This window comes from Vulpes vulpes, chromosome 12, assembly GCF_048418805.1.
Source record: "Vulpes vulpes isolate BD-2025 chromosome 12, VulVul3, whole genome shotgun sequence".
In the NCBI taxonomy this organism is placed as follows: domain Eukaryota; kingdom Metazoa; phylum Chordata; class Mammalia; order Carnivora; family Canidae; genus Vulpes; species Vulpes vulpes.
In genome coordinates this window covers 14,291,219-14,299,861 of record NC_132791.1, presented here as the reverse complement: position 1 = coordinate 14,299,861, position 8,643 = coordinate 14,291,219, and positions in this window count along the sequence as shown.

Genomic DNA, 8,643 nt, shown 5'->3' with positions numbered 1-8,643 from the left:
GAAATCTTCTGATGCCTTGTCTCAGTTCATTATCAATTGCAACACTGCTGAATAAAATATAAAACTCTCTAGTATCGTTAGCAGGGTAAAAAAAATATTTCAGGCCTTAAAACTCATGACTATAGCAAACCACTTATTTCCTTGAAAGAGCAAAAATGTGTGTGTTTTCCCCCTAGTGCTTCCAACATCAAAAATTTATTCTCGTCTAACAATTTCAGTTTAAGGGCTGGAAATTACTTAGTCTCTACATATAACATCCCTATTTGCACCATATATTGATTCTGGTAACCTTTCACACCTATTTGATCATTCAATTTTCTAAATTGATTTGCAACATAGCAAATAAAGGCATCAGCAAACAACAAAATGGTTGTTTTTAAATTACACAAAAAAAACCTCAATATGCACACAGAAGTAAAAATCTGATCTCTGACAAAAGTAAATAAAATAAGAACTAAAGCCGCCTAGCACCCAATTCCCAACTTTCACAGTACTATATTCTTCCTGGGCTATAGCCATTGTTAATAGTTTCTTCGATAGGTGCTCAGAACTGGACACATGCACACGTAGATACCCATGTGTATAACTGTACCTGTACTTATACTCACACATAAATATACACTTTTTATAAAAATACTACTGTAATTAATGCACTGTTAGGCAATCTGATTTTTGCATTTAACAATAGTACACAAAGATCTATCATTCTTTTCAACAATTGAAGTGTATTTTATAAGAAAACAATTTTTCTATTGATGGACACGTAGGTTATATTTAGTCCTGATTTTTATTCACTCAATCGTTCAACAAATTTTTATTGATTTCCTATTATATGCCAGATTTCTGCTAGGGGCTCAGCTAATAGCGAACAAATCAAATACAGTCCTAGCCCTTCAAGAACATAGATTCATGTGAGGGAATGCACACAAAAAAAGTCAATCAAACATTAAATGACATACTTACAAATGGTGTTCAATGCCATGAAATCAACAAAGATGATAAAGAGATAGAGAATAATGGAAGTTTCCATGTTAAATAAAGTATTCAGGAGGGACTTTGGTGAGGACGTATTTGACATCCTAAGGACAAAGGAGCATCCATTTGAAAGGTGGAGAAAAGAGCCCTTCAAGCCTACGGATAGCATGTGCATATGTTCTGTGGCAAGAGCTTGGCATGTTCAAAAAGTGAAAGAATGCCAGTGGTCTGGGGGTGCTGAGAGAGGCAGAGAGCTACAAGCTATTGCAAAGGGACCAGATGGCACAGTACCTCATATGCCACAGTAAGGCATTTAGATCTTATCCTAAATGAAATGGGAAACCATTAAGTAGTGGATTGCCATGACATGATGTCTTTTTTTCTAGCTTTACTGATCTATAACTGACATATTATGTAAATTTAAGGTATACAACATGATAATTTTATACATGAATGTCTTGCAAAATGATCACCACAATAAGGTTACTATCTCTAGCACTTCACATAATTACCTTTCTTGTGTGTGTGGTGAGAACATTTAAGATCTACCCTCTCAGCAACTTTTAAGTAATATCTGATCCTGTTAACTGTAGTCTCTATGCTAAACATTAGATCCCCAAAACTAATTCATCTCATAACTGGAATTTTTTCCCAGGTGACTAACATCTTTACATGTCCCCCAGCCTTCAGCCCCTGGCAACCATCATTCTACTCATTGCTTCTATGAGTTCAGCTTTTTAAGATCCCAAATATAAGTGAGCTCATACAGTATTTGTCTTTCTCTGTCTGACTTATTTCACTTAGCATAATACTATGATGTATTTTTAAAGAAGGTATTTGGCTGCTACGTAGAGAATGAACTAGGAGTCAAGAGGGAAAACTAAGAAGAGTGATTGCAGTTAAAAATTATTGTAGAATTGACCAAATACAGTCATTGACTTTTCCAAGTCAGGAAGGCTCCAAATTATGAGATTCTCAGTCAGAGTGCCAGCCTCTGGCAGAGAACATCTCATGTGCTATATTTCATTCCACCTCTGTTTGCAGATAGGCTCACTTAGCCTGAGTTTGCTAGAGGGTTATATTGTGTCTCACAGGCACATTTTGAGAATGGTGACAAAGTAAATACTTGACTCTTTGGGTTTCTTTTGTAATAAGCTCACACATGCTTCTAGGGTTTCCAAGTTTTCAAATAAATATAAAGAGTACATTAAAAACTTTGTTTAAAAATTTTAAATTGTAGTAAAATATATATAACATTAAATTCATCATCTATTTTTAAGCGTACAGTTCAGTGGCATTAAGTATACTTACATGGTTGTGCAACCATTACCTACATCCATCTCCAGAACTCTTTTTATCATTCAAAGATGAGAATCTGTACCCATTACATAATAAGTCTCTATTCTCCCCTCCCCCAAGTCCCTGGAAAACACCATTACTTTCTATCTTTATAAGTTTGACTATTCTTGGCACTTCACATAAGTGGAATTGTACAATACTTTTTCCTTTGTGACTGGCTTATTTCACTTAGCATAACGTCCTCAAGGTTCATCCCTGATACAGCATGTGTCAGAATATCCTTCCATTTTAAGGTTGAATAATATTCCATTGTGTGTATATATAGTAATTTGTTCATCCATTCATCCATCAATGGACAACAGAAGTTGCTTCTGTCTTTTGGCTACTATGAATAAACTGCTATGAACATGAGTTCAATATCACTTTGAATTCCTGCTTTCAATTCTTTGGGGTAAAAACTTCACATGTTTTGATATAGATTTTTTTCCGTAGTCACAGCTCCAAGTTCTTGTACTGCTTAATGCATGTTATCAAATTAGAGATCATGAAAATGAGGGATCTAAGGAATAACCGATGAGGGAAACAGTGTGAAACAGTGTCATAGAAAACTGTACGTAATGTAAATTCAGCATAGCATGAGTGAAAGTCTAGATCCAACTCTTTGTAGCTTTTTGACCTTGGGCAAGTCAATTTTTCTGAGTCTCAGTTTTCTCATCTCTAAAATGGGATAAAAATGCCCACCTTGGGATGCCTGGGTGGCTCTGTGGTTGAGCGTCTGCCTTCAGCTCAGGGCATGATCTTGGGTTTGGGATTGAGTCCCACATAAGGCTCCCTGTAAGGAGCCTACTTCTCCCTCTATCTGTGTCTCTGCCTCTCTTTCTGCGTCTCTTATGAATAAATAAATAAAATCTTTTAAAAAATGTCCACCTAAACTAAATGTCCACCACAAAACTGTTATGAGAATCAAATGGGAAAATGTAATTAAAATACTTTAAAAATTGAAAAAGTAAAACATATATATGTAATATTAGGTGATAGTTCTGCAACTATTTGTCTTCAAAAACTCTTTAATGTCCATTATTAGTACTTCTTTTTGTCTTGTTTTTAACAGATTTACCAAGAATTTGTCAATATAGCCCACATAATAACTGCACGTGTTTAACCTGTACAGTTTATTAAGCTTTGGCATGTGTATACATTACCATCAAGATGATGAACATCACCTCCAAAAGCTTCCTTATTGCCTTCGTACCCACCCCACTACCATCACTAGCGAACGATGATAGGCTTTCTGTCTCAGAGATTTGTTTGCATTTTCTAGAACTTTATGTAAGTAGAATTATTCAGTGTGTAGGATTATTCAGTGTAGAATTATCCAGGTCTCACAGGATGGGGTTGCAATGCCCTAGTTTCCTTCTCACTTGTTAAATGATGTCTTATGAGCCCATCTGACCCTGCTGACTTCCTCATAAAAGAAGATCAAGGGGAGATATAGGGGGCCAGAACACCCTGAGAGAAAGAGAGAGAGAGAGAGATCATTAACATCATATGTAATTATGGCCACACCATTTATACTGCAAGAACACCTGAATCATATTCTGAGAGAATACTACTTTGAGATTAAGCGTAGAAAAGGAGATAAATTGACAAGAGTGCAAATGTGAAGTTACAAGAATGTTCACTGCAACTTGAAACAGAGAAAAATAATTGAGAAAAACTTAAGTGCTCATTAATAAGTGGTTGTTTAAATAACTTAAAACCATGTAAGGACATATCTGCATTCATTGCCATTCAAAGATATCATGACTTCAATTTTTTGAAAACGAAAGCTGAAGAATAGGATGGGTGATATGTTTTAATTTATATAAAATTATCCACAGCAAACTCTCTACTAACATAAACTAACCACAAATGTCAAATGCATTCTGGAAGGATAACCACCCGAATGTTGATAGCAGCTCTTTTGAAATCTGGCTGATGAGTCTGGTAGTAATGATAGTGAGGGGGTTCTTTTTACTCGATAGCACTTCAATTTTCTACAAAAACTATTTTCTTTGAAAGCAGATAGATAGAAAATCATGAGGTGAAAAGCATGAGGTGCTGCTGTACCAGCCAGATCTACTCTCAGCTAGGCATTAATTTTAGAGATATACGCTTAGAAGATGTTTACAAGGGGTTATATATAAAATATTAACAATAATTATGTTTGGATAGTGGGATCATGGATTTCTTTTACGTTAAAAATTTCTGTATGATCATTTTTAAAAAAATCCAACCCTGCATCAGTGATAACAGTAAATACCTTCTTCTTGGAAAGTAGAATAACATGAAAAGACATTCTAACCTGTACTTCTGGTCAATAAAGTAAAAGAACAGTTCTGTATCTTTGCATTATAGTAAAGGGGAAAAAATTTAACTACTATTGGTATAATAATGGATGTATTTAAGCTTCAGACTTTTTTTTTATCCAGTATTTGAAGGATTCTCTAAATATAATGGTTATTTTTGTCACAGAAATGCCAGCAATTGTCATAGCATGGGAAACCAATATCAAGCTCTCTAATTATTGCACTAAGAAACTCATTCATTGTAATGATTTCTCTGCTGTTATTGAGGAACTAGAAATTTAATAAGAGTATCTATTCATAGTCATTTATTGACCTCAAACTGCCAAGTCATTTAGGACAAGAATATAGGCCAAATGAAGTAACTTGTTAAAGAAGTTACGAGTATGAATAGCCACCCTCTCCTTTATTTAAGCCCATAAAAAGATTTTTTTTTAATATACTGAACACGGAAAAGATATTGTAAAATGAATGAAAACACCCTGCCAGGGTGAAGAATTTTAAGAGGCATATGACTAAATCAAGTCTTACCTTCTTCCTTATGAGTAAAGCAGCAGGGAAGTGTATAATTTTAAATCATATTTTGGCAGATACAGAAGTGAACAATTACAATAGGAAAATGCTCAGAACTGAATTATATATTCTTGGGAGTTTCTGAGATATCTAAAAACTAATATCCTTTTTTAAATTTTTTATTTTTAAGATTTTATTTATTTATTCATGAGAGACACAGAGAGAGAAAGAGGGAAGCAGAGACATAGGCAGAGGGAGCAGCAGGCTCCATACAGGGAGCCCGATGTGGGACTCGATCCTGGGACTCCAGATCACTCCCTGGGCCAAAGGCAGGCGCTCAACCACTGAGCCACCCAGGTGTCCCAAAAGTAATATCCTTAAGGAAAGAAACCGTCCTTAATTACTTTGAAATCTTAGGCTTTAGCTAGGCAAAACTGCGAAATGACTGAATAAATAAATTGGGAATTTATTGATTACATATCTAATCTGCTGAATAGGTATTACAGTGAAGTAATGATACTGCCAATACCATTAAGGTGTTCTCTCATTAACCTACTCTAATTAAGCTTCCATTCTTCCTGTTCCATCAAAACTACTTTTGCCATGGTCACCGAGGTCTCTAGCTTGCCGGACCTGGTGGCCTTTATTTTACTCTGTCTTACAGTTGTTGGTAGGCTAGATTGTTCTTCCTTTCCTGAAATTATTTTCTTTGCTTCAATGACAAAATATTATTCTGTTTGCTCTCAGTTTCCTGTGTCGGTGTCTCTTCTACTAATTAAATTGAAAATGTTGGTGGGCTTGGTAACCACTACTTTTTCCTTTTTTCCCTTTGTTCTCTAATCACAGCCCCTTGATCTCAACTGGTTATAAATACTGATTGTTCTCTTCCCTGTGTCCTCACAGTGCTGATCTCTTCTCTGTATTCAAATTCAGCTATCCAATTGTCTATTGGATCTCTCCAGCTAGATTTCTAGTAAGCATTTCAAAAGTAAGAGAACGTTTGATTTTGGACCCTGCCCCCCACCAAAACTGCCCTTACTGCCAATAAATGACCCCACTTTCCACCTACTGTCTTGAACCAAGATGTAGGAGTCAACTTTGATTTCTTTCCTTTCCTCATTATCTTACAATCAACTCAATTCGTGTTAGAACTGAAAAAATGTACTAAGTCCTCTCTTGTTTCTCTGCCTTCAAACTACCACTTTCATTCAAGCCACCATATTTTTCCTATACTTAAGTAGTTGTCTCCTAACTGGTACCCCTGTTTCCATTCTTTCCATCCACTTTCATCCCCAAACTATTTTCCACAAGAAATGGCATTTTTTAAAGTGTGAATTAGATATTGTTTCTCTGCTTAAAACTTCCCATGATCTTCCACTTCCTTAAAATGAGGTAAAATTTTCCTGCCAAAGCTCAAAAGATCCTTTGATTTTTGTTCCTGCCTAACTTCCCAACCTTGTCTTCTATAATGATCTTCTTACTACTATGCTTGATAGACCCATTGGACACCTCTCTGTTTACCATATTTGCCAAACCTAATTCCACCATGAAGTCTCTGCATTTGCTCCCCTCTTTGTATATAATAACCTCCCTTCCCCCATTCTTTTTTCAGGGTAGGCCTCTATATAATAATTTAAAAGTTAGCTTAGATGTTACATTCTTACAGAGGCTCCATGACCAGAATGAAAGCTCCATGAGAGCCAGGAGTCTAACGAGTTCATCTTCCATTTCCATTAAATTGCCAAACTTTAATCATATTTATTTATTGAACACTTCATACAAAGGAGAAAAGAAAAAAAAACATCTTTAAACATTCATTCATTCATTCAACATTTATTAATTGCTAGGCACTATGCTGGCACTGAGTATATCGTGATGAACAAAACAGACTTGGTGATCAGAGTTCTCATGACGGATTTATATAGATATATAGAAGGATACAAATATAAAACAATGATACACACAAATATAGTTATCAAGTATGACCACTATTATGAAGGAAAATAACAAGGTCTATGAAAGAATATCTCTGGATGAGTGGGGGAACGGAATAATTTAAATTGAATCAGAAAAGTCTTCTATCACAAAATGACATTTCAAGTTAGATCTGAGAAATAAGTAGGAATTAGACGAATAGGTGGACATGTAGATTGGGATTCTCATAAAGCAACTATTAGCACTACAAAATCTTATGACAAACTTTCATATTAAAAGCTATCTAAAAGGGTAGTCACGATTCATATAACTCATACCCTATGTGATCTGCCATTGAGTCTTCCAGATCTTACTGCCCTCATGGAAGGAGTTCTTAAACAATAACCTGGTCCTGTTGCAGACTTTCCTATTCTGAGCCCCACTCAAAATGGTAAGTTTTTGTTTGTTTGTTAGCTTTTGATTTTACATTTGTAGTAAAGATGTCTAAGTAGTATTCACAGCTTGAAATATGCTACTTCCAGAACTCAGAGTGGCTTGCTCACATTGCACTTCCTCCTTTGTGTCAGAAGATGTACTGTGTAATAATTTGATTTTATATACATAATATATATATATATACATATATATACACTATATATATACATAAACATATATATGTATTTTAAGAAAGAGAGAGTTTGGGGGGGCAGGCCGAGGGAGAGAGAGAGAGAGAATCTCAGGCAGGCTCACACACAGCATGGGAGCCCGACTCAGGGCTCAGTCTCACAACTCTGAAATCATGATTTGAGCTGAAATCAAGAGTCAGATTCTTAACCAACTGAGCTACTCAAGTGCCCCTGATTTTACTTTTTGAAGGGATGCCCCACTGTGCTCCTGATAACTGCCCTAAACATTTTATAGATGTGATAAGCCATTAATATCTGTAGGATTTACCTCCTATTTTTTGGATAGCTATAAAATAAGAAAGTATTGAGAAAAAATAATAACATTAAAAACTATTTAGTCATATGGAAAACTTGCTATGTTAGCACAGTAATTGACTTGCCAGTATAAAGTGGTACTTATACTGACTGCAACTCTAAAATATGATGTATGAAGACAAACACTGGATGGTAAAATATGACAAATAGATTATCTGTAAAGGGTAATTATGGTTCATTTCCCCTAATATTTCAGAAAATTTCTTTTAAAACCAACAAGGTTGGTTCTTCTTGTATATCTTTGGCAAAAAAGCAGCAAAGATCTCACACACTAAATTAAGTTACATTCTTGCTGAGCTAGTCTACTTTTATTTTATTTTTATTTTTTATTTTTATTTAAATTAAATTTGCTAACATATAGTATAACACCAGTGCTCATCACATCATGGGCTCTCCATAATGCCCATCAGCGAGTTACTTCATCTCTCCAACCCACCTCCCCTTCAGTAACACTCAGTTTGTTTCCCAGAGTTAAGAGTCTCTGATGGTTTGTCCCCCTCTCTGATTTTTCCCACTCAGTTCTTCTCCTTTCCTTATGGACCATTGCACCATTTTCTTATATTCTACATATGAATGAAACCATATGATGATTGTCT